General features: G+C 43.6%; 1 protein-coding gene and 1 long non-coding RNA gene across 2 annotated transcripts in view; one reads left to right on the top strand and one right to left on the bottom strand.

Moving 5' to 3' along the window:
• Positions 1-893: 893 nt before the first annotated feature.
• LOC129700045 (uncharacterized) lies at positions 894-11,470 on the bottom strand. Its single transcript, XR_008723976.1, has 3 exons — positions 11,336-11,470; positions 6,211-6,321; positions 894-1,899 (listed from the first exon to the last, which is right to left on the bottom strand). It is a non-coding gene; the product is annotated as an uncharacterized LOC129700045 (long non-coding RNA).
• A 176-nt stretch (positions 11,471-11,646) lies between these two features.
• Positions 11,647-26,306, top strand: part of ston2 (stonin 2) — an 88,817-nt gene continuing 74,157 nt past the window's right edge. The window contains exon 1 of the mRNA XM_055640196.1: positions 11,647-11,785. The gene's annotated coding sequence lies outside the window, so the exon portion shown is untranslated. The remainder of the gene's footprint in view (positions 11,786-26,306) is intronic.

The raw sequence follows: 26,306 nt of genomic DNA, 5'->3' as shown, positions 1-26,306 counted from the left end.
ATTATTAAACCATAGTTGAGGAATAGATTTTGAGATGTGTTCAATTTATTCCCATCTTCCATTACAAGATACAAGATACAAGATACATTTAATTGTCATTTGGACCCCTTGAGGTCCAAACGAAATGCCGTTTCTGCAGCCATACATTACAAACAAATAGACCCAAGACACAACATAATTTACATAAACATCCATCACATTGCTGTGATGGAAGGCCAAATAAACTTATCTCTCCACTGCACTCTCCCCCCCCCCCCCCGATGTCAGAGTCAAAGTCAAAGCCCCCGGCTGGCGATGGCGATTGTCCCGCGGCCATTAAAGCCACGCCGGGTGGTGCGAGGTCGCACACCGGGTTCTTGATGTTAGAGCCCCCGGCGTGCGCTCGCAGAGTCCCGCGGCCATTCCAAGCCCCGCGGGGCGGTGATGTAGGCCCCGCTCCAGGAGCTCTTCAACCCCGCAACTCGGGCGGGGGAAGTCGCCGTTGCGAGAGCCCTGAAAAGCGGTCTCCCTCCAGGGACCCGCGGGCTCCCGGTGCCGCCGTCCACAGACCTGCCGTTGAAGCCTCCGACTCTCCGGTCGGGCCGCAGCAGCAGCAGCAGCAGCGCTCCTCCACCGCTCCACCCGCTCCGGACTCGGCCAGCCCCGCGACGGCGACGGTGAGTCGTCGGCACCAGAGTCCCCGGTCTCTTCCTGTTGGAGGCCGCTCCTCGTTGCAGCCCCAACGATAACGGAAACCCGACGAGAAGGGTCGGGTCTCGCGTGCAGGGAGAGATTTAAAAAGTTTCCCCTCCCCCTCCCACCCCACACCCCCCCCCCCCCCACACACACACCCCCACACAAAAAATAACAAAAAACTACATAAAAACATAGACAGAAAATAATAAAACGTGGACAGACTGCAGAGGCCGCTGCTGACGAGAGTCGCGCCCGCGCGCGCCCACCGGAAAAACCATAGTTACACCAAATATAATCATTTTAGTATTAGGTTCACTGTTAATGCCAATTGCGAATAACCCTTTATTTAAACCATCTCTTATTGATAAGACATATAACCAATGGGAAAGTCTCGGAATTAGAAAGATCGGGGATATGTACGAAATGGGAAACCTACTATCATTCCAACAGTTACAATTAAAATTTAAATTGAAAAACAACCAATATTTTAAATATCTTCAGATTTGCGATTTCGTGAAAAAATATATACAAGGATATCAAAAAGTAACTCCTGACATTGGAAGAAGCAATGAATATTGAAGCTGACTCACAAAAATTAATATCATATTTATATAATAGTATTCTAAATATAGACCTACCATCGACAGAGGTACTTAGAGAAGAGTGGGAACGGGAACTAATGATAAAAATTACGAAGGTTAAATGGGAAAAATACCTGATATATATTCACAAATGTTCATTTAATGTAAGACATAATCTAATTCAATTTAAAATTGTACATAGATTATATTATTCAAAAACAAGATTGAACAAATGTTATCCAAATATATCCGCCACTTGTGATAAATGTCTAGCCCAAAAGGCAACTATAACACACTCCTTAGTTTCCTGCATAATACTTTATAGATTTTGGAATGATATTTTTGAAATATTTACAAAATTATTCAAGACAAAAAGCAGAAAAGGTTAAGAGGCGATACAAAAGAACTGTTCAAAATCATGAGGAGATTTAACACAGGTAAGAAAGAGAAATTATCCTCACAGGTATAAATGTTCCTAATGCCACGTATGATGCCACATAAATGTTAACTGGTAAAAGAGCAGGAGGCTAGTTATTAATTCTACAATACTTTCCTCCTTTGGTCGAGCTTGAGACATTTGGCCTATCTTCCTTCGTGGCACGGTGTCAAATTGTATTTGATGCTGTTCCAGTAAGATATTTAACTGAGAAAAAATAATGAAAAATACAAATTAGAAAGAGTGCTAGAATAGTAATGTTCAAAGAGAACTTGAATATATATTTGTCGGAAGGAACTGCATATAACCATATAACCATATAACAATTACAGCATGGAAACAGGCCATCTCGGCCCTACAAGTCCATGCCGAACAAATTTTTTTCCCCTTAGTCCCACCTGCCTGCACTCGCACCATAACCCTCCATTCCCTTCTCATCCATATGCCTATCCAATTTATTTTTAAATGATACCAATGAACCTGCCTCCACCACTTCCACTGGGAGCTCATTCCACACTGCCACCACTCTCTGCGTAAAGAAGTTCCCCCTCATATTACCCCTAAACTTCTGTCCCTTAATTCTGATGTCATGTCCTCTTGTTTGAATCTTCCCTATTCTCAAAGGGAAAAGCTTGTCCACATCAACTCTGTCTATCCCTCTCATCATTTTAAAGACCTCTATCAGGTCCCCCCTTAACCTTCTGCGCTCCAGAGAATAAAGACCTAACTTATTCAACCTATCTCTGTAACTTAGTTGTTGAAACCCAGGCAACATTCTAGTAAATCTCCTCTGTACTCTCTCAATTTTGTTGACATCCTTCCTATAATTTGGCGACCAAAATTGTACACCATACTCCAGATTTGGTCTCACCAATGCCTTGTACAATTTTAACATTACATCCCAGCTTCTATACTCAATGCTCTGATTTATAAAGGCTAGCATACCAAAAGCTTTCTTTACCACCCTATCTATATGAGATTCCACCTTCAAGGAACTATGCACGGTTATACCCAGATCCCTCTGTTCAACTGTATTCTTCAATTCCCTACCATTTACCATGTACGTCCTATTTTGATTTGTCCTGCCAAGGTGTAGCACCTCACATTTATCAGCATTAAACTCCATCTGCCATCTTTCAGCCCATTTTTCCAAATGGCCTAAATCACTCTGTAGACTTTGGAAATCCTCTTCATTATCCACAACACCCCCTATCTTGGTATCATCTGCATACTTACTAATCCAATTTACCACACCTTCATCCAGGTCATTGATGTACATGACAAACAACAAAGGACCCAACACAGATCCCTGAGGCACCCCCACTAGTCACCTGCCTCCAACCCGATAAACAGCCATCCACCATTACCCTCTGGCTTCTCCCATTCAGCCACTGTTGAATCCATCTTGCTATTCCTGCATTTATACCCAACAGTTGAACCTTCTTAACCAACCTTCCATGAGGAACCTTGTCAAAGGCCTTACTAAAGTCCATATAGACAACATCCACTGCTTTACCCTCGTCAATTTCCCTAGTAACCTCTTCAAAAAATTCAAGAAGATTAGTCAAACATGACCTTCCAGGCACAAATCCATGTTGACTGTTCCTAATCAGACCCTGTTTATCTAGATGCTTATATATATTGTCTCTAAGTATCTTTTCCATTAATTTGCCCACCACTGAAGTCAAACTAACAGGTCTATAATTGCTAGGTTTACTCTTGGAACCCTTTTTAAACAATGGAACAACATGCGCAGTACGCCAATCCTCGGGGACTATTCCCGTTTCTAATGACATTTGAAATATTTCTGTCATAGCCCCGGCTATTTCTACACTAACTTCCCTCAATGTCCTAGGGAATATCCTGTCAGGACCTGGAGACTTATCCACTTTTATATTTTTCAAAAGTGTCAGTACTTCTTTTACTTTGAACCTCATAGTATCCATAGCTACTCTACTAGTTTCCCTTACCTCACATAATTCAATATCCTTCTCCTTGGTGAATACCGAAGAAAAAAAATTGTTCAATATCTCCCCCATCTCTTTTGGCTCTGCAGATAGCTGTCCACTCTGTCTCTCCAATGGACCAATTTTATCCCTCCTTATCCTTTTGCTATTAATATAGCTGTAGAAACCCTTTGGATTGACTTTCACCTTACTTGCCAAAGCAACCTCATATCTTCTTTTAGCTTTTCTAATTTCTTTCTTAAGATTCTTTTTACATTCCTTATACTCCTCAAGCACCTCATTTACTTCATGCTGCCTATAATTATTGTAGATCTCTCTCTTTTTCCGAACAAGATGTCCAATTTCCCTTGAAAACCAGGGCTCTTTCCAATTTTTACTGTTTCCTTTCAACCGAACAGGAACATAAAGATTCTGTACTCTTAAAATTTCCCCTTTAAATGTCCTCCATTTCTCTTCTACATCTTTCCCATAAAACAAAATGTCCCAGTTCACTCCTTTTAAATCATCTCGCATCGCATCAAAGTTAGCCTTTCTCCAATCAAAAATCTCAACCCTAGGTCCAGTTCTGACCCTCTCCATAGTTATATTGAAACTAATGGTATTGTGATCACTGGACCCGAAGTGCTCCCCAACGCATACCTCCGCCACCTGTCCAGTCTCATTTCCTAACAGGAGGTCCAGCACTGCCCCTCCTCTAGTAGGTACCTCTATGTATTGCTGCAAAAAACTATCCTGCACACATTTTACAAACTCCAACCCATCCAGCCCATTTACAGAAATGTGTTTCCCAGTATATGTGTGGAAAGTTGAAATCTCCCACAATCACTACCTTGTGCTTACTACTAATCTCTGCTATCTCCTTACATATTTGCTCTTCCAATTCTCGTTCCCCGTTTGGCGGTCTATAATACACCCCTATAACAGTTGCTACACCTTTCCTACTTCTCAATTCCACCCAAATAGCCTCCCTAGATGAGCCCTCCAATCTATCCTGCCAAAGCACTGCTGTAATATCTTCCCTGACTAGCAATGCAACACCTCCACCTCTTGCCCCTCCAATTCTATCACACCTGAAGCAACGAAATCCTGGAATATTTAGTTTCCAATCACAGCCCTCCTGCAACCACGTTTCACTGATCGCCACAACATCATACTTCCAGGTGTCTATCCAGACTCTAAGCTCATCCACCTTTCTTACAATGCTCCTAGCATTAAAATATGCACATTTAAGAAAACCCCCGTCTCTTATTCTCTGTTTATTTCCTTTTTTTCCTTTCTCCTCTTGTGTCCGAGTGCTTCCCATTTCTGCTTCCTGCCTCCCATTCTGTCTACTACCTTTCGCTATTTGAGTCCCTCGCCCCAACCATTCTAGTTTAAAGTCTCCCTGCAGATGGTGGTTTAAACCGAAGATAGAAACAAAAAGCTGGAATAACTCAGCGGTACAGGCAGCATCTCTGGAGAGAAGGAATGGGTGGTGTTTTGGGTCGAAACCCTTCTTTAGTCTGAGTTACTACAGCTTTTTGCTCTTTGGATATATATTTGATGGGGAAACTGTTCAGGGTACTGGGAATAAGCAAGATGGAGAAAAAAGAAATGAGACTAACTTGGTAGCCTTTTTGATCAGCTGGCATGTTTATTCTGCTACAAGATTCCATAACCTTTAGCTACTAGCTGTTTTTAATAAATCCCACAATCTTACCACAAGTAACATTTCAGATGAACTGTGCAGATGCATCTAAAAAGTGAAATTAAACAAACAAAAGCAGGAGAAAGGAAATGGAGGGATATGGATCATTTGCAGGCAGAGGAAATTAGTTTAACTTGGCATCATGTTCAGCACAGATTCCTTCCAACTGCTTCTACTACATTTTTCTTTGTAAGAACTTGTCAATAGCTCTTATTGACCAGGCATTTGGTCACTTGCTCTGACACATATTTGCATTAGTAGAGGTTATTTTTTTGTTAGGTGGGATAACTTGAAATGTTTTTAATCATAAGAACAATAAATGAAGAGAAATTAGTATTGGTTTAATATTGTTACATGTACTGATGTCAGATCATAAATACAAGAGTCATGATGCAACCCTCTGATTGGTTCACATGCAATAACCAATCAACACCGTCTAACTGTTTCTTAAACGATGTGATAGTCCCAGCCTCAACTACTTCCTCTGGCAGCTTGTTCCATACACCCACCACCCTTTGTGTGAAAAAGTTACCCCTTGGATTCCTATTAAATCTTTTCCCCTTCACCTTGAACCTATGTCCTCTGGTCCTCGATTTCCCGACTCTGGGCAAAAGACTCTGTGCATCTACCCGATCTATTCCTCCCATGATCTTATACATGGGCTGCGGAACCGGGGGGTGCTGTACGGGGTGATCACTGGTCGGCGCTGACTCTGTGGGCCGAAGGGCCTGTTGCCACTCTGCATCTTTCAAATCTAAAAGGCTGTAGTCAAAAGACCAAAGCTGGCCAGACTGATATGCTTAGGAAAGAAGTGCAAATGCTGGTTTAAATCGAAAGTAGACACAAAATGTTGGAATAACTCACCCTGCAGGAAGGGTCTCGACCTGAAACGTCACCAGCTGGCTTCTATCCAGAGATGCTGCCTGGCCCGCTGAGTTACTTCAGCTTTTTTGTGTCGACCGGAGTGATGTGTATCTGGGTGATATTATAGGGAGCGTTTGATCAGACAAATGTTCCGCTGGATGCTGACCCCTGCAGCCGTCTAATCGCGGCACGAACAGCAGCTTCTAGTTTACAGTGGTCATCCATTGACATTCCGGACTGCAGTCCCCACCGGTCGTACAAAGCGCATGGGGGGAAATCCTAGGGGGGACGTGGGGACCTGTCCTCCCCCGTGTTTTGAGAGGTGGGGGACAACCCCCCCCCCCAATGTTTTGTGAAACCGAAGCCTCTGAAGTCGGGTTGCAGCTCCATGATGGTAAGTCCACAGGCTCTGCAACCAGAGCCCTCGTGGTTGATTCCAGTTGGAGGCCGCCAGCTCCTAGAATCTAGCAGCCCCGGAACTGGCTGCAGTTTCCAGGTCGCAAAAAACAATTGAAAAAAAAACCGCCTGTGGGCCAGATGATTTCGGGTTACGGGCCGGAACCGGCCTGTGGACCATAGATTGCCGACCCCTGTCCTAGATGTCAGGCCTCATTGTGTCCTCCTCCCCATGTTTTAAAAGCGATTTCAGAAAGCAGCAATTCATTCATTCAAACATTTGTTTTTCTTTTGCATCGGCGACAATCCAAGAACGATTGAGAAAACCAAGAATAACTCATAGAAACATAGAAAATAGGTACTGGAGTAGGCCATTCGGCCCTTCGAGCCTGCACTGCCATTCAATATGATCATGGCTGATCATCCAACTCAGTATCCTGTACCTGCCTTCTCTCCATACCCCCTGATTCCTTTAGCCACAAGGGCCACATCTAACTCCCTCTTAAATATAGCCAATGAACTGGCCTCAACTACCTTCTGCGGGAGAGAATTCCAGAGATTCACCACTCTGTGTGAAAAATGTTTTCCTCATCTCGGTCCTAAAAGATTTCCCCTTTATCCTTAAACTGTGACCCCTTGTTCTGGACTTCCCCAACATCGGGAACAATCTTCCTGCATCTAGCCTGTCCAACCCCTTAAGAATTTTGTAAGTTTCTATAAGATCCCCCCTCAATCTTCTAAATTCTAGCGAGTACAAACCGTCTATCCAGTCTTTCTTCATATGAAAGTCCTGACATCCCAGGAATCAATCTAGTGAACCTTCTCTGTACTCCCTCTATGGCAAGAATGTCTTTCCTCATTATTAGGAGACCAAAACTGTACGCAATACTCCAGGTGTAGTCTCACCAAGACCCTGTACAACTGAATGAATGAAGGAAAACTTTATTGTCATTCAGATATACACCTAGACACAGTGCACCTTGAATGAAATTTCGTTGCATTTTACTCTCCAAAATCAGGTAATAGTTAAAAGTTCTAGGTGCGTCCATAAAAATGCCTCATGTGCATGGTTCTGTAAAATAAATATATATAAAAAGTTTTTAAAGGTGTCGATATTTAAAAAGTTCTAGCCTCGGTTTTGTTGATTGTTCAGTAATCTTATGGCCTGGGGGATGAAGCTGTTGCAGAACCTGGTTGTCCCGCTCTTCATGCTGCGGTACCTCCTCCCAGAGTTAAGCAGTATGAACAGTCCAAATTGTGGGTGTGTGGGGGCTCTGGTAATGCCCTTAGCTCTAATCAGACAGCGCTTGTACCCCATGTCCATGATGGAAGGAAGAGAAGTCCCAATGATTTTTTCCGCTGTCCTCACCACTCTCTGAAGGCACTTTCAGTCCGCAGCTGTACAGCTGCCGCACCACGTAGAGATGCAGCTGGTCATGACCGACTCAATTGTGCTTCTGTAGAAAGTGGCGAGGATGGGAGGGTGGAGGTGTAAACTTCTCAACCTGCGGAGGATGTACAACCGCTGCTGTGCTCGTTTTGCCAGAGATGTAATGTTTGTGGACCAGTTTAAGGTGACCGTTATATGCACCCCCAGGAACTTGATGCTTTTCACCTGCTCCACTGCTGAGTTGTTGATGCAAAGTGGAGTGTGACTGGGCTGAATTTTCCTTCTGAAATCGACGACAATCTCCTTGGTTTTGTTCACATTTAGGAGAAGGTTGTTCTTGCTGCACCAGCTCACCAGCTGTTCCACCTCCTCTCTATATGCCTGGTCGTCGTTATTGCGGATGAGGCCCACTACTGTTGTGTCATCCGCGTATTTGATGATATGATTAGTAGTGGACCTGGCGACACAGTCATGTGTCATCAATGTAAAGAGCAGTGGTCTCAAGACACAGCCCTGAGGGGAGCCGGTGCTCAGTGTGATGACCGAGGAGGTGTTCTTCCCCACCCGCACAGACTGTGGTCTTTCAGAAAGGAAATCCAGGATCCAGTTGCATAGTCTGGTATTGAATCCTAAGGGTGCCAGTTTGCTCACCAGATGCTGGGGGATTATTGTGTTAAATGCTGAGCTGAAATCAACAAACAGCATCCGCACATGAGTGTTCCTCTCCTCCAGGTGTTGTAGGCTCAGGTGGACTGCAGAGGAGATAGCATCCTCGGTGGAGCGGTTCGGGCGATAAGCAAACTGGAACGGGTCAAAACTGGAGGGGAGTTTAGAGAACATGTGCTGCTTAATAAGCCTCTCAAAGCACTTCATTATTATTGGTGTGAGTGCTACGGGGCGATAATCATAAACTGCAGTAGAACCTCCCAGCTCCTATACTCAAATCCTTTTGCTATGAATGCTAACATACCATTCGCCTTCTTCACTGCCTGCTGCACCTGCATGCCTACTTTTAATGACTGGTGTACCATGACACCCAGGTCTTGTTGCATCTCCCCCTTTCCTAATCGGCCACCATTCAGATAATAATCTACTTTCCTGTTTTTGCCACCAAAGTGAATAACCTCACATTTATCCACATTATACTGCATCTGCCATGCATTTGCCCACTCACCAAGCCTATCCAAGTCACCTTGCAACCTCCTAGCATCCTCCTCACAGCTAACACTGCCCCCCAGCTCGTGTCATCCGCAAACTTGGAGATGTTGCATTCAATTCCCTCGTCCAAATCATTAATATATATCGTAAATAGCTGGGGTCCCAGAACTGAGCCTTGCGGTACCCCACTAGTCACTGCCTGCCATTGTGAAAAGGACCCGTTTACTCCTACTCTTTGCTTCCTGTCTGCCAGCCAGTTCTCTATCCACATCAATACTGAACCCCCAATACCGTGTGCTTTAAGTTTGTATACTAATCTCTTATGTGGGACCTTGTCGAAAGCCTTCTGAAAGTCCAGATATAACACATCCACTGGTTCGCCCTTATCCACTCTACTAGTTACATCCTCGAAAAATTCTATAAGATTCGTCAGACATGATTTACCCTTCATAAATCCATGCTGACTTTGTCCAATGATTTCACCACTTTCCAAATGTGCTGCTATCCCATCTTTAATAACTGATTCTAGCAGTTTCCCCACTACCGACGTTAGACTAACTGGTCTGTAATTCCCCGTTTTCTCTCTCCCTCCATTTTTAAAAAGTGGTGTTACATTAGTTACCCTCCAATCCTCAGGAACTACTCCAGAATCTAAAGGTTTGGGAGGTGCGACATATTCCCGCTTGAGGAGCTGCCTTATAAATTGGCAATGTGCAAGATATCGATGCAATCATGAGTGATCAACCGAATGCCCTCGGGCTGGCGAGGCCACTGTTTGGTGTTTAAATGTTTATTGTACATGATTGCTTCATGTTGAGGATTGGGAGACCCGTTCACAGTCACTCACAGCTTTGCCATTATCGCTACCCCGGACATTGTCCCAGACCGCTGCCCTTCAGATACGGAGCATCCTGCCCACCCGTGTCCCAGAGCTGGAGCCCCGGTCGCCAACACACCCTATCACCCAGATCCCTGCCCTACAGATCGGGAGTGATCTTCAACCTTCCCGGAGCGCTGCCGACCGCCTCTCCCCTCTATACCAGACTGGGATCCACGATGCCGGCCACACTCTCGACGCCAGACACCTGCCCACAGCTCCAGACACCGTGCCGGCGCCACAACCCCTTGTTGGCCAGGTGAGACATTTGGCGACCCACGGGGCGGCGAAGGCTGGATGCACACTTATTGCCACACTTGTTCCCGGGATGGCGGGACTGTCATATGCTGAGAGAATGGAGCAGCTGGGCTTGTACACTCTGGAGTTTAGAAGGATGAGAGGATATCTCATTGAAACATATAAGATTGTTAAGGGTTTGGACACGCTAGAGGCAGGAAACATGTTCCCGATGTTGGGGGAGTCCAGAACCAGGGGCCACAGTTTAAGAATAAGGAGTAAGCCATTTAGAACGGAGACAAGGAAACACTTTTTCTCACAGAGAGTGGTGAGTCTGTGGAATTCTCTGCCTCAGAGGCGGTGGAGGCCGGTTCTCTGGATACTTTCAAGAGAGAGCTAGATAAGGCTCTTAAAGATAGCGGAGTCATGGGATATGGGGAGAAGGCAGCAACGGGGTACTGATTGGGGATGATCAGCCATGATCACATTGAATGCCGGTGCTGGTTCGAAGGGCCGAATGGCCTACTCCTGCACCTATTGTCTATTGAATACGCACACGGGACGCTGGGTGAGGACGGGGCATCCCCCCCCCATCAGTGATCGCTCAGCCCCCCACTTTCAAAAACGCTCTGCGGCCCCTGTTATACACCTCTACAAGATCTCCCCTCATCCTCCTGCGCTCCATGGATAGAGACCCAGCCTACTCAACCTCTCCCTATAGCTCACACCCTCTAGTCCTGGCAACATCCTCATACATATTTTCTGAACCCTTTCATGCTTGACAATATCTTTCCTATAACATGGTGCCCAGAACTGAACACAATATTCTAAATGCGGTCTCACCAACGTCTTATACAACTGCAACATGACCTCCCAACTTCTATACTCAATACTCTGACTAATGAAGGCCAAAGTGCCAAAAGCCTTTTCTTTGCTGTGCGGTACTGTTCTATATTTATGTTCCAAGAGTACAACAGGTAGTGCAAAAGAGAACAATAAACAGTGGAGAATGTCGCAGCTGCAGTATATATTCCAGATTCACCTTTGTCCTTTGCTAGATAACTCACCAGAAAAAGGAAATACCGATCTTTGCTAGTCATTCGAAGTCAGTTTAGTCATTCACCTGACGTACCTGAGGCAGGTGAGGTCAAGATGGTTAGGCGGGGGGGTAGGTGCGGTTGGCTGAACAATCGGGCCAATCAAACAACGAGTGGAGTCGTCGACCAATCACAAATCACATCACGGCCCGGACAACCAATAGGCTCTGGAGGAACGCACCGACCAATCGGAGGTCGGAGCGCGCTGAGCCAATGGGAGTGGTGCTGGGCGGCGGAGAGTCAAGGCAAGCTTGGGAGGGGGGCGCGCGCTGCTATTCAAATGGCTCGAGGGGCGGCTCGGCCAGCCAACGGTTCTACCACGAGCCGACGCCGACATGTTCCACTTTGCCTTCGTTTGCACCTGGGCGGCGGCGGCGTCGTCGTCAAAGGAAGTAGAACAAAAACAATACCGCAATCAAGGTAAATATTAGAGAGAGAGAGAGAGAAAAAAACACACATTCCCTTCCTCTCCACCTTCTCTCGCCTGTTTGTTATTTGTTTGTGGGAGCAGGTTGCTCGGGGTGAGCCGAGGTGTGGGCTGCGGTCCTAGTGCCCCACCCTCAACTTTCGGGTAACTTCCTGAAATTGTCTTAAAAAGGCAATGTACTCATCATCTTCAGTCTGAAGCAAGAAGGGTCTCCCATTCCTTCTCTCCAGAAATGCTGCCTGTCCAGCATGTTCTGTCTATCTTCGTTATAAACCAGCATATATAGTTCCTTCCTACACAATCTTCTGTGACAGCTGTGGATATAACTGTTCTTGTCTGTGAAATCTTCCATTAAATAGAATCACCTGAATACTATCTGGAAATGCCTCTTGGTTAATGTATTATTTTTGAAGTTGGCAATTGAGATATAAACCCACGAACCCGTACATCATTTTAATGCTACTTTCAAGGAATAATTACTCCGAAAATGTCATGCTTCCTCATGATATATAAATGTCAGTTTTATTTTAACTGACCATAAAATTTGTCGGTTTCTATTTTAAAGTTATTCTTTGGCTTCAACAGTTTAAATGTGGCAGTTAACAAAACAAAATGGAAATAAGCAGCATAATAGATCTGGGAAAGTACACGTCTGAGTGTAAGCAATTCCAAATAGTACATTGTGCAATTATGAACCTCTGCCCAAAAACTTTTTGCCTTTAGGTTAAGTTTTGGCCATTATTTTGTAGGGTGCTGTTTGTTATACAGCAGTGATTTAATCTCCCTGTCAAAAATAAATTAAAATATATGCAGATGTGATTGTGAAAGTTGCTGCAGAGGGAAATGCACTAATCTTTAGTGATGGTATACAAAAATGCTGGAGAAACTCACTGGGTGAGGCAGCATCTATGGAGTGAAGGAATAGGTGATGTTTTGGGTCGAGACCCTAAACGTCACCTATTCCTTTGCTCCAGAGATGCTGCCTCACCCGATGAGTTTCTCCAGCTTTTTTGTCTTCCTTCGATTTTTCCAGCATCTGCAGTTATTTCTTAAACATTAATCTTTAGTGACAATTAGTTTTGTGGATCTTGCCTGATATCTGGGAAAGTGGGAGTGGTGCCACACAAGAAAACTTCTATATATAAAAAACAATAAATTACCTGAATATTATCTTGAAGTGCCTCTCTTGGTTAATTTGTCCTCTGTGGTCTTTATCCCCAGAACTGGGATGTGTGTGGAATGGAGGAATATGGATCATATGCAGGCAGAGGAAATTAGTTATCTTGGCATCATGTGGGCTGAAGGGCCTGTTCCAGTGCTGTACTGTTCTATTTTATTGCTTTAAATCGAGATGGCGCTAAGGGAGGGAGCTGGCCATTGTTGTGGTGGAAGCACATGGCAAAACCGTGGGGGACTTGAGATTTTCCTATCTTGTAAGAAACTAGGAAAAGCAAATAAAGCAGGAATATGTTGCTCAGATGCACCACTGTTAAATGACACCATTGTATCATCACTATTTTTGTCTATTTCAAGATTTCCTTAATATCCCAAAACTATTGATTCCTATATTGATCTGATCTGCAAAATTAATTGAACAGAAATGGATTATTCTGTGTAGCTATTTCACACTGATATATAAGCTCTGCTTAAATCTTCTTCTATCTCTATCGTCAACCTCCACCCATCTCTTCACGCTTCTGCTTTCTTTTTAATTTAATTAAGTCAGATGCATTAATGCTTTTTAGCTAACTGCTTCCTTTTTAGATATCGGCTAACTGATAAGTTTCACATTGACTCTGGAGTGTAACTGTTCAACAAATTATCAATACTGATTTAATGACTATAAATGCATTGTATACTTTTATCTTTTATCACTATGCTGAAAATGAAGAAATCTGCTAAACTATTAGAAAATGAATGCAGGGTAATGTTTATTATATTGAAAAAGATGCAAAAACGTGCAGAAATCTTCCCAATTAGATAAGTTCATCTCAAATAATAAGACAATTTCAACAGCAATTGCTAGGGCACTCTGGCATCATTTTTATTTATATAAAATAGTATTATAAATTCTAATACACTTCTCTAGAGTTGTAATAGTAATTTATGTAAGGTGGATGATAATTTGCTTATTTATGATGTCCTATTTTAATAAAATAATAATTGAAGAAATAACAGGAAGCAAAATTGTCTAAGTACAATGGAATAGCAACTAAGTAGAAACTGCCGTATTATCATCAAGACATACAGCAGCACAAGTTTACAATGAGGGTCTGAAGAAATGCCCTGACCTAAAACATTGCCTATCCATGTTCTCCAAAGCTGTTGTATCATCAATTGTTTGAAATCCATTATAGCATAGCAAATGGGAAATGGGTATCATTCAACAATTGCTGCAATTTCATTTATTTATGTTTTATTTTATTATTTTCATGCAAATCACCTAAATGCCCCTTTTTAAAACGGGCTCCTAGTATCCTAAAGCAGTTTTGAGGATTTTTTTTTTTAAGTAATAAATCCTATAGGGTTGCGCATCATATATTTTTGAATTGTGATAGATTATGCATTAGAACAATTAACCAGTGTTATATGGTGTATGAATGTGTAAAGCTTTAAGAATGTAATCCCTCCTCTAAAGTGAAACATAAACAAGTTCCAAGTGCATGAAGCCATGTGTTTGTGTTTAAGTAGTTCTGTCATTTGACCACCCCACCCCTTAACATGTTATTTTCATTCTGCAGAGAGGATTTATTCTCCTAGTTTTAATTTATCTCCCATGTGGCAGTCAATTCAAATCCTGCTACTTGTGAGTGTTGTTGATGTTTGATAGTATACTGCAATGTAATTTTTTTTCATAATCAAATGTTGCTCACAGCTATGAAACAGGGATCCAAAACTTACAAGGTACACAAAATTGCTGGAGAAACTCAGCGGGTGCAGCAGCTGCTGAGTTTCTCCAGCAATTTTGTGTACCTTCGATCTTCCAGCATCTGCAGTTCCTTCTTGAACTCCAAAACTTACAAACTGTGTACAGAGTGAATGAGTATCCTGGTTGGTAATTACCATTTCTCTAACTTGCATTTTGGAGTGATTTATGGAATCTTCTCTCTGTATCTTGCACACCAGAAAAGCTGGAAGTTTATGCACTTAACCCAATTACAATTATAAATGTTTGCAGATGTAAAATATGTAATAACAATGTAATATATAGCTATTTTGAATATTCAGTATTTTAAATTGTGCATTAAATCTCTTTTCCTACATGCATATTCCTGCATGTGCTGTTCTTTTTTGGCTGAGAGCGTAGTTGAAATCAGTGAAGTAATGTTGAGAAGATGAGGTTAGGTATGGGGGAGGTGCAGCGAGACCTGGGTGTCCTTGTACACCAGTCACTGAAAGTTGGCATGCAGGTACAGCAGGCAGTGAAGAAAGTTAATGGAATGTTAATAACATAACTTCATAACAAGAGGATTTCAGTATAGGAGTAAAGAGGTTCTTCTGCAGTTGTATAGGGTTCGGATAAGACCACATCTGGAGTATTGTGTGCAGTTTTGGTCTCCTAATTTGTGGAAGGACATCCTTGTGATTGAGGCAGTGCAACGTAGGTTCATGAGATTGACCGCTGGGCTGGCAGGACTGTCATATGAGGAAAGATTGAAAAGACTAGGCTTGTATTCACTGGAGTTTAAAAGGATGAGGGGAATCTTATAGAAACATATAAAATTATAAAAGGACTGGATAAGCTAGATGCAGAAAAATGTTGGGCGAGTCCAGAACCAGGGGCCACAGTCTTAGAATAAAGGGGAGGCCATTTAAGACTGAGGTGAGAAGAAACTTTTTCACCCAGAGTTGTGAATTTGTGGAATTCCCTGCCACAGAGGGCAGTGGAGACCAAATCACTGGATGGATTTAAGAGAGAGTTAGATAGATCTCTAGGGGCTAGTGGAATCAAGGGATATGGGGAGAAGGCAGGCACGGGTTACTGATTTAGGACGATCAGCCATGATCACAATGAATGGCGGTGCTGGCTCGAAGGGCCGAATGGCCTCCTCCTGCACCTATTTTCTATGTTCTATGTTTATGCCAGAATGGAGCGCAGATGAATGGTTTTGATATCGGCTATGATGGTGAGGCCCAAATAGCTCCTCATCAAGTTGCTGAGTTTATTGCCCAATGCACAAGTATGGTGAGATACAGGGACAACAAAAACCTTACTTGCGGTAACATCACAGATACATGGACTCGGATAATATCCAGAATGTTTTGAGTCCAGTTGAGTTTATTGTCATATGCGCAAGCTCGGTGAAGTACAAGTACAATGAAAATCTTTCTTTGGCAGCATCACAGGCACACAGATTCAGATAACATACAAAAAGCGTAAATTGGACAAATTCTACAAGACCGTGATAAGAAAAAGGCTGAATATAAAAATAAGACATTAATGCAAACCACAATTGCCTGATGGTAGCAGTGAGTAAAAAAATATGGCCCAAATAGTGGGGATTTTTGATGATAGATGCTGTCTTCTTGAGGCAGCGCCTCATGTGGATGCTGCCTTTAGTGGTGAGGGACGTGCATGTGACATGCTTGTGTCCACCACTCTGCAGCCTCTTTCATTCCTGTAGCTTGATAATGCCATACCAGGCCATAATGCAACCAGTCAGGATATTTTCAACAATGCATCTGCAAAAGTTTGTTGGGCAATTCCAATGCACAGGAATGCAAGGGGCTGTAGAGAATGGTGGACATAGCCATGTTGCAAGCAAGTAACTGCAGTGTATTTGATGAATAGTCCACACAGGAGCCTCTGTGTGGCATTGAAAGTTCAGTTTTTTTATTGCAGCTGAGAATTGCTGGAGCAAAAAAACCCAGGCAAGTGGAGATCATCATCCATTTACTGAAGAAGGGTTTCGGCCCGAAACGTTGCCTATTTCCTTCACTCCATAGATGCTGCTGCACCTGCTGAGTTTCTCCAGCTTTTTTGTGTACCTATCATCCATTTACTGTTAGTTTCTGGTAACTATCTTCCAAGATATAAATTGTGGGGGACTTGGTGATGAAAATTCTATTGAAGAAAATCACCGTGGGTAGGTACCCTTTTGCAAATGGTTATTGCTTGGCACTTTTGTAGTGTGGACATTATCAGCCACTTTTCAATCCATACCTGAATGTTGTCAAGATATTGTAGCATGCAGGTTTGTGCTGGTTCTTTGGTGAATTATGAATGAAATTGAACTTTATGCAATCAACAGCAAACATTCTCCTTTCTAAACTTCTGATGGAAAGGGGGTCATTGTCAAACAGATGTAGACGGTCAGACTGATGTTATCCTGAGGATTTCTTGCATTAGTTTCCTGAGGCTGGAATGATTAACCTTGAGTTGGCTCTACTTTAAGAGTTCCTTAAGGCAGTATCAAAGGTCCAGCTATCTTCTTTTTTTTGCAGGGTATGAACATTGATTATAGTTTTGCCAGTGTTCTATGACACCAAGGGCAGTAGCTCTTGCCTCCTCTCTGGAACTCAGATCGTTTGTCCATGTCTGGACCAAGACTATAATGCCTGGAGCCAAATAGTTTTGCACATTTTTTTTAACTGGGCATCAGTGAGCAGGTTATTGCTATGGTTTGCTGGTCTGGAAGAAAAGTGGGTGAAATTTTTAATACTTTAACCTTTAGACATATAGTGTAGGAACAGGCCCTTCGGTCTACAGAGTAGCGTACATCCTGTACACTAACACTATCCTACCCATTTGGGCAATTTATTTTCCAAAGACATTTAGCTACATACCTGTACGTCTTTGGCATGTGGGAGGAAACTGCAGCACCTGGAGAAAACCCACATGATCACAGGGAGAACATAAAACTCTGTACAGACAGCATCTGCAGACCTGGGTCTCTGGCACTGTAAGGCAGCAATTCTACTGCTGCGCCGCTCTGCCTCCCTTGAGGTGGTGTTGTGGGACCCAGTATACGGTGCAACATTCAGTGATGTGAGTTTGAATAAGGGCATTGGAGTTTTGGATATGTTTCGGTTTTGGATGTGGCCTTGCTTATGCCAACTAACAAGTAATCAAAACTGATGGAATGTAAATGCCAAATGTTCTTTGTTTTGCTACACGTTTCTAGAACACAAATATTTGCTGTGTTTGCTGTACTCCGTGAGTTACCAATGTAAATCAATTTGAATTTGCATGCATGAACAGCAGAGTCAAAGAAAGGAAGATTCAGTTTTGAGCGAACTGAGCAGAAGCTGGGAGTGGAGGAAAATAGTTCTAATTTTTCAATTGGCATTGTTGCTGAGATCACACATGGTGCTGGCAGCAATGCTTTTAAAATCTGGCAACTGGTCTACAAATTGTGGTACATTAGAGCAATTTTCCTCATGTAATTGAAGGACTGTTTTGCAAGTGCATTTGGTGTGAGGTAAGGATTTTTAGCATGTGAGATATCACAGCTTCAGCATGTGTGGTGTTGGGTGTCTTGCCAGCAAAGAAAATGAGCTTGATCTCTAACCTGTGATACATGATACTGGCATTATAAATCTATACCCACAATGTCTCAAAATATAACTTGTCTGTTTCTTCTGTCAGAAACTTAATTTCTCTGGAACAAACAATTAGTTTGAGGATTTTTATACTTCACATAAGTACTGCAATGAGTTTGTAGGGGCAAAAACAATATTTTTTTCAGAATACTACAATCATCCAGCTCTAATTTAATGATTTTTAACACTACAAATCATCAGAGATTTTATAATTGGAGGTGTACGGACTCTCCTTAGTTTTCATGTGAAATGTTCTTCATTTCCCGACTCATTACCCCCCCCCCCCCCCCCCCCCATTTTCAGCTGTTCTTTTTGTGATTTACTCCCACGTATCCCTTAAGATTTTTTATTCACATTATGAGAAGATGGAGAAATTTATTGAAATACTTGAAGACAATGCAAAAAAAAAAGAGAGATCTGTAATGTGTGATCGATGTAATGGTTATTTTTTTACTCATTTCAAAATTATCCCTTGTAACCATACTAATATTATTGTAGGGTATTGTTTTTAAGTTTAACTATTTTTATTAATGCAATTGGTGAGCTTGATACAATATATAATATTAAGTTAGTCTTGCTAGAAAGATGTATTGCCCATTGTTAAATTTCCTTGTCAAGATAGGGAGCCACTGCCTTGAAATGGTTTATGTGGTGAGGCAATGAATTCCAGGGTGATAAAGGAATGGTGTTTTGGTTTCTGAGGCAGAAGTAGACTCTGGCTAATTGAAGTAAACTGTGTTAAATGAGTTGCTGTTCAGAAGCTGGGGTTATTCATGAAACTTTCACAATTTCTGTTCAGAGGCTTGGATGCCTTCTAATAAGTAAATATTTTTTCAGAGGATTCTGTGGAAAATTATTCCTTTGGGAAATTCCACCCACTGTTAACAAATGGTCTGGAGCTAAGGGCAACAAACTTCTGTTTCCTGTTTTTAAAGATGATATAAATTTGTGCCAGGTCATCTGCGTATTTGGCAGTGGAATATGGGACAAAATTGTTTTGTGGTAGATGCAGAGTCTTTGACCTAAAACATTAATGCTGTTTTACTTACCATAGATGTGGCCAGACCCCCTTGATATTTCCAGCATATGCAATCTTTTTAAATTGTGCAATAATTTTCTATGCTGCTGTGAAAATAGAATTTAAAAAATAGTTTCTACTTCTTGTTCTATGTTCAAAGGTATTACTAATCAAAACTTGAATGAACTGATGGATTATGATGGCTCTACAAATGTACTAGTTTATGTAAATTGTGGGGGCCTAGCATCTAGTAGTGGAACCTTTTTATTTTGAATTTTTGCCAAGAAGAAATTGATGGATGCAATAGAATCATAAGCTTCACTGTTAAGCAAAAGCCAAATCTGGCCCCATAATCAAAAGGTAGCATTGTTTTGTTTGAAAGATACAGCATGGAATAGAATAGAATAGAATTACCTTTAATGTTTACCTTTATTAACAAAATTTCGTGCCTGCAGTCATACATACAATAATACAATAATAAACAACAACAAACACAAATTAACATCCACCACAGCGAGTCCTCCAAACACCTCCTCACTGTGGTGGAGGCAAAAATCTTAGGGCTGCAGTCTCTTCCCTCCTCTTCTCCCTCTGCGCTGAGGCGATACCCCACCGGGCGATGGTACAACCAGTCCCGCGGCTCACTGAACCCCGCAAACGGGCCGGCTCAAACACCGCGGCCCGGGGTGGTTGAAGCTGCCGCCCTCCTGTCCAGCGGATGCAGCCACTGGCCCGCGGCTGAACCTCGGACTCGGGTCACCGCCGCCAGAACACCGTCCCAGCCACCGGAGCACCGTTCCAGCCCCGAGCCGGATCGCCCTCACGTGAATGCCGTTCCTCCCTCGAGCTGGGCCGCTCCGACGGGAGCGCGGTACCTCCCTCGAGCTGGGCTGCTCCGATGGGAGCGCGGTACCTCCCTCGAGCTGGGCAGCTCCGACGGGAGCGCGGTACCTCCCTCGAGCTGGGCTGCTCCGACGGGAGCGCGGCAGCCCCTCACGGGAGAGTCTCAGCCCTGCTCCAGGCCGCCCTCACGGGAGCGTCACAGCCCCTCACGGGAGCGCCGTTCCAGCCCCGAGCCGGACCGCCCTGACGGGAGTGAGCCCAGGGCAAGTCCTGACTGGTTCTGCCTCCGGAGTCTCGAGGTCGGAAACGGGCCCTTTGGACCACCGAGTCCATGTTGACCATTGATCACCGTTCGCACTAGTTCCATGTCAGGGCTCTCGCTTAACTTTTTTTCACTGTTGCCAGCCGGGCAACTTTGACAGCTTTTTAGGTTGCCAAATGACAGTTTAGGTGGTCAATTAAGACGGTTTTGCATGACACGTGTGATAATGTGCTTGGACGAAGTGCATAGTTACCAGTCGGAATTATGCTCAATGAAGCATTCACATATTATGTTCAAGAAGGAACTGCAGATGCTGGAAAATCGAAGGTAGACAAAAGTGCTGGAGAAACTCAGCGGGTGCAGCAGCATCCATGGAGCGAATGAAATAGGCAACGTTTCAGGCCAAAACCCATCAGTCTGAAGAAGGGTTTCGGCCCGAAACTTCGGCCTATTTCCTTCGCTCCGTAGATGCTGCCGCATCCGCTCAGTATCTCCAGCACTTTTGTCTACATTCACATATTATTTCTGCTTCAAATAAAGTCACAAACTAAACGTATTCACCAATCAAGACATTATATATACCGCAATGACATGCAGTAAAATTATAATAAAATATCTCAACTCTTTTTACACATTGCAATTGATGCAAGCATGTTTTCTGTGAAGGACTGAAAATTACCATGACATGGCCATAGTATGGGTCGTTATTGCTATTGGCACAGAAACACTCTGGCTTCCCACATAATTTATCCATAACAAAATATAGAGGTTGCAAGGAAATTTCTAACGGCATTTTATGATTATAGCTGTTAAAACCGACTATACCCATCTGACAGGTTAAACATTACACTAACTGACAAGAGAAGGCCAAAGGACATAACTGCAGCAAATGTTCTTTTGGTAATATGTTTAAAGGTGTCAAAACAAATAATAACATTGGGAATTAAAACGCATTTGATTGCATTCCGTTATCAAACATAGTCAAACATAGCTCTGAAGATCATGAAGCACAATAGGGTCAGGGGGTGTGTGAATCAGTGCGGGGTGGATAGATGGCTAGGGGGGTTTGAGAAGGCAATCGGTGCGGAATGGATGGATTGAGGCAGGTGAATTAGTACGCGTTGGTTGGAGTATGTAAAATTGTGAGGGGAGATGGCAGTGGTGTTGAATGGGAGGGATCAGTACGGGATGGATGGGGGGGGGGAGAGCACGGGGGATATCAGTGGTGTTGAATGGGGGGGATCAGTACGGGATGGATGGGGGGGGGTTCAGTACAGGATGAATGGGTGGCAGCTACAGGATGAATGGGGGAGCAGTGCAGGATGAATGGGTGGTGCAATACAGGATGGATGGCGGGCAACAGTACAGGATGAATAGAGGGATCAGTACAGGATGAATTGGGGGGGGGCGGGGTCAGGACAGTGTGGATCGGAGGGTCTGTGCAGGATGAATGGAGGATCACTACAGGATAAATGAGGGGATCAGTACGGGATGCATGAGGGGATCAGTAAAAGATGAATGGGGAGATCACTACAGGATGGATGGGAGAACAGTACGGGGTGCATGAGGGGGCAGTACAGGATACATGAGGGGATCAGTAAAAGATGAATGGGGAGATCACTGCAGGATGGATGGGTGGGTGGATTGGTGCAGGGTAAATGGAGGGTTGGTCAGTACGGGATGAATAGGATCAGTGTAGTATGAATGGGGGGAGAAGTGCAGGATGGATGGGAAGGGGGGGTCAGTACAGGATGAGTTGGGGGACCAGTGTAGGATGGTGGGGGGGATAGCAGGAGAATCAATGCGAGGCGGGTAGGGTGATGAATAGATTGGGGGGGGGGGGGTGTAGATGGGGAGGGGAGCACAGGGGATGTCAGTGAGGACTGAATAGAGGAGGAGGAGGGAATGGGGATTGGTGCGGGATGGAGAGGAAGGGTCCCAGGATAAGAGGGGTAGAGGGGGGCGTACGAGAGAGAGAGAGTGGGGGTGGAAGGTGCAGAGGGGGTGGGGAGGGTGGAAGGTGCAGAGGGGGGTGGGGAGGAAGGAAGGTCAGCGCTCCACGGACAACATCGCCCCACTGCCTTGGCCGTCCCTGTCCATCGCCAAAGTGCCGCCGCCTCCTCGCCACTGCTTCCCCTCCTCCACCAGTCGAAAGGCAGGTGCGGGGCCGAGCGGTGCAGCTCAAAGATCCTATAGCTAAAGGATCTGTCGTGCAGCTGCTTCAGACGGCGGAAGGAGGCCTCCGCCTCCCCCTCTCCCTCCTCCCAGCCTCGGCGTGTATTGAAAGCGCCGTTGGTGGATTTGCAAGCAGCTGCCGTTATCAGAGCGATAGTGGCTGCTGCTTGCAAATCCACCAACGGCGCTTGCCCTGGGAGGGAGGGAGAGGGAGGTTCCTTCCGCCGGGCGGGGTGCGGGAGGAGGTGGCGATGGAACCGCTGTCGCGGCCGCTGCTGCCGCTGTTCGGGGCCCGTCATTCGCTCCGACCCTTTGTCACCACGCACCTCGTATCTTTGCCCCACAATCATAGATATTAGACTAATACAGCCACCGCCAACACGAAACGTCACGTTCGTATTCTCCAGAGATGCTGCCTGACCCGCGGAGTTACTCCAGTATTTTGTGCCTATCGGTATAAACCAGTATTTGATTGCCAAGCCGGGCAAAATGAGTCGGCATTTAGGTTGCCCGGCTGCACTTTGAGTGGTCAATGGCACCCGGGCAACCGCTAATTTCGAGCCCTGCATGTTATCTCATTTTCCCATCCACTTCCAACTCACTCGGGGCAAATTATAGGGGCCAATTAACCTAGAAAAACCTGCACGCCTTTGGGTGTTGGTGGAAACCCACATGTTATAATGTGCAAACCCTACACAGACAGTATCCAAGGTCAGTATCAAACCTGGGTCTCGGGTGCTGTGAGGCAGCAGCTCAACAAGCTGTGTCACTTATAATATGAATTTATGCAAAACTCAAACTCTCATGTAATTTGAGTGGTTCAGTTACAATCTCTTTACAATATCTAAATATCTAATTATGTCCAAAGTTCATTCAGCGATGGAAGCCCAGCATTATTATCAATTGCTAATTGCACTTGAAGGTGCTGAACCATTCAAATTCATGTGGCGCTCAGTGGTGTTAAGATCTGAGATTTTGATTTCAAAAGTGGTAGTATCATGTCTGACTTGGAATGAAACTTGGGAAGTGATGTTATTACTATGCTCATGTTTTCTGGTGATAGAGGTGGAGACACAAGAGTGTAAATGCTGGAATCCAGAGGAACTTAGTGGGTAGGCAGCATCTGTGGAGGGAAATAGTTGCTTTTGGTTTGGGACAAAGAGTAGAAGGGAGAAAACCAGTATACAGATGTTAAGAGGAGGGTTGGGACAAGAGGTGGCAAGCAATGGGTGGATCTAGGTGAGGAAGGGTTGATTTGCGGATGGAGTCAGGTGGGGGAGGGAAGGGTGGGTATGGTGACAGAGGAAGGGAGGTGATAGGTGGACATAAAATACTTCAGATAATGAAATCTGATAAGAAAGAAGGTGAAGGTGGAATGAAATGGGGAGCTAGGATGGGCAGATGGGACCCAGTGGGTGGGTGTGAGGGTGATGGACAGAATGAATGGGTGGTGAGGAAAAAGAACTACTGATAGGGGGTGGGTATGAGTTTGTGTGTGCGAAAATACAAACGCTTAAAAGCACATTCCACCAGATTCAGGAACAGATTATTCCCCACTGTTACAATCTTGTATGGACCTCTCATTGTAAGGATGAATTCATGATCTTCCCATCTATGTTGTTGTGGGCCTTGCACATTTGTTTTATTTGCATTTTCTCAGTGGCTGTAACACTATATCTGCACTCTTTCATTTCTTTTGCACTGCCTGGTGTACTTGTGTATGGTGTGATTTGCCTGTATACCACAGTTTTTCTTCCATTATCTCACAACAATATAACAATATCCAGTGTATTGGCATTTAATAACAAACTGAAAGGATGATTAATATTGATGTCCATCCTGAAAAACTGGAACTGATACGCAATGGCCACAGGTGATCACAAATAATCTTTGTCTGCCCTGTCGGGCATTGCCCTTGCCCCATCCATAGAATAGTCTGCAGTTCTGAAATTAGCCTTGTCGGCTACTTCAGAATCCACAGACGTTTCAAGCGTTGGTACCCCAAGGGACTGACTGACAAGAAGATTGTTTTTTGAAACAAAAACAGAATGTTGGAAGCACTGAGAGTGCAAACAGTAACAAGTTAGGAAATAACCATTTGATGTTCTAGGTCAAGGATATTTCATCAGGACTTGTGACTTAAGGGTAGGGGAAGACAGTAGAGAGTGAAATATAAATGTGCAAAGTTGCGTGGAGAAAACGAGAATGGCTGTGATGGGGTGCAGACCAAAGTTAAACCAGTATTTGCAGTTGCTTGCGTCTCCATTATCAATAGGAATGACGTTATTTTTCTTCAATTCTGATAAAGGGTCCTTGATCCAATATTAATACGAGGAGCATTTGATAGCACTGGGCCTATACTTGCTGGAATTTAGAATCATAAGGGGGATCTCATTGAAACCTACCAAATAATGAAAGGCTTAGATAGAGCGAATGTGGAGAGGATGGGAGAGTTCAGGACCAGACGGCACAGCCTCAGAATAAAAGGACATACATTTGGAATGGAGATGAGAAATTTCTGTAGCCGCATGGCGGTGAATCTGTGGAATTTATTGCCGCAGATGGCTGTGGAGGGCAAATCATTGGGTATTTTTAAGGTGGAGATTGACAGATTCTTGATTAGTAAGGGTTTCAAAGGTTATGGGGAGAAGGAGGAGAATGGGGTTGAAGACAAAAATTGAGCAGACTCGATGGGCTGAATGGCCTAACTCCATTGCAATTACATAAAATATAATTCCTATGTTTCATAGTCTTATGGAAATTGTGATACTTTTTCTCTCCACATGGATTCTGTTTTCCTTTTCAGCAGGTTTCCAGTATCTACTTTTTTGTCTTGAGTTATTGCGTTTGATTCCTTTTCGACTAGTTTTATCCGGGGAACAAAATCATTCCCTTCAGTACTTCTGAACAGTTGGAAAATTGTCAACGGACCTTCTAGCTTACTTTTAAAAAGCGATATTTTTTCATTTCCTTGGGGAAATCTAACCTTTTTATATAGTACAAATTAACTGTCGATTTACACTAAATCACATGAATTATCTGTAACACCAAAAAGATAGCTAACATTTGTCTGTTGGTAGTAAGATTTGAAAATGTCACTTCCTCGACTTGAAGGTGATTTATTGTTTGCTTAAATGCTTATTGATGACTAACTTAGTTTATTTGGTTTAATTTTATTATTTATTTATATTATTGTATGCTTGTTAAATTATTTAAAAATTTGAAAAAATATTCAGTGGAACTTGTTATTTACTATTGTGGCATTTACTATTCAGATTTGTGAAATTGTATACTATGAGAAACTTGGAATAATACTAATTCAATATTAGGTTCTGATGCAATTTAAATATGCTCCTCCTTCCTTAACGTCAAAACCCCCAATGTACTAATGAACATTGATTTGTGGTACATCACTGATCAGACTTCCAATCACAAAAAGCAACCCTTCTCCATCGCCCTCTGCATCCTAGTATCAAGCTAGTTTTGGATCCAATTTTCCAACTTCCCCTAGATCCCGCAGGCTCTTAACTTTTTTGATCTGTCTCCCACATGGGCCATTCTCAAGGACTTACCGAAGTCTAAACAGCAGTACTGTATCAACATATTGCCCTTATCAATGCAATATTTTACAAATTTGAAAAAAATTCAGTCAAAGTGATTAAGACAGAATGAC

This window comes from Leucoraja erinacea, chromosome 9 (genome assembly GCF_028641065.1).
Source record: "Leucoraja erinacea ecotype New England chromosome 9, Leri_hhj_1, whole genome shotgun sequence".
Classification (NCBI taxonomy): domain Eukaryota; kingdom Metazoa; phylum Chordata; class Chondrichthyes; order Rajiformes; family Rajidae; genus Leucoraja; species Leucoraja erinaceus.
The sequence above is the reverse complement of the archived record's forward strand: the minus strand, read 5'-3'. Positions and strand labels throughout refer to the sequence as shown.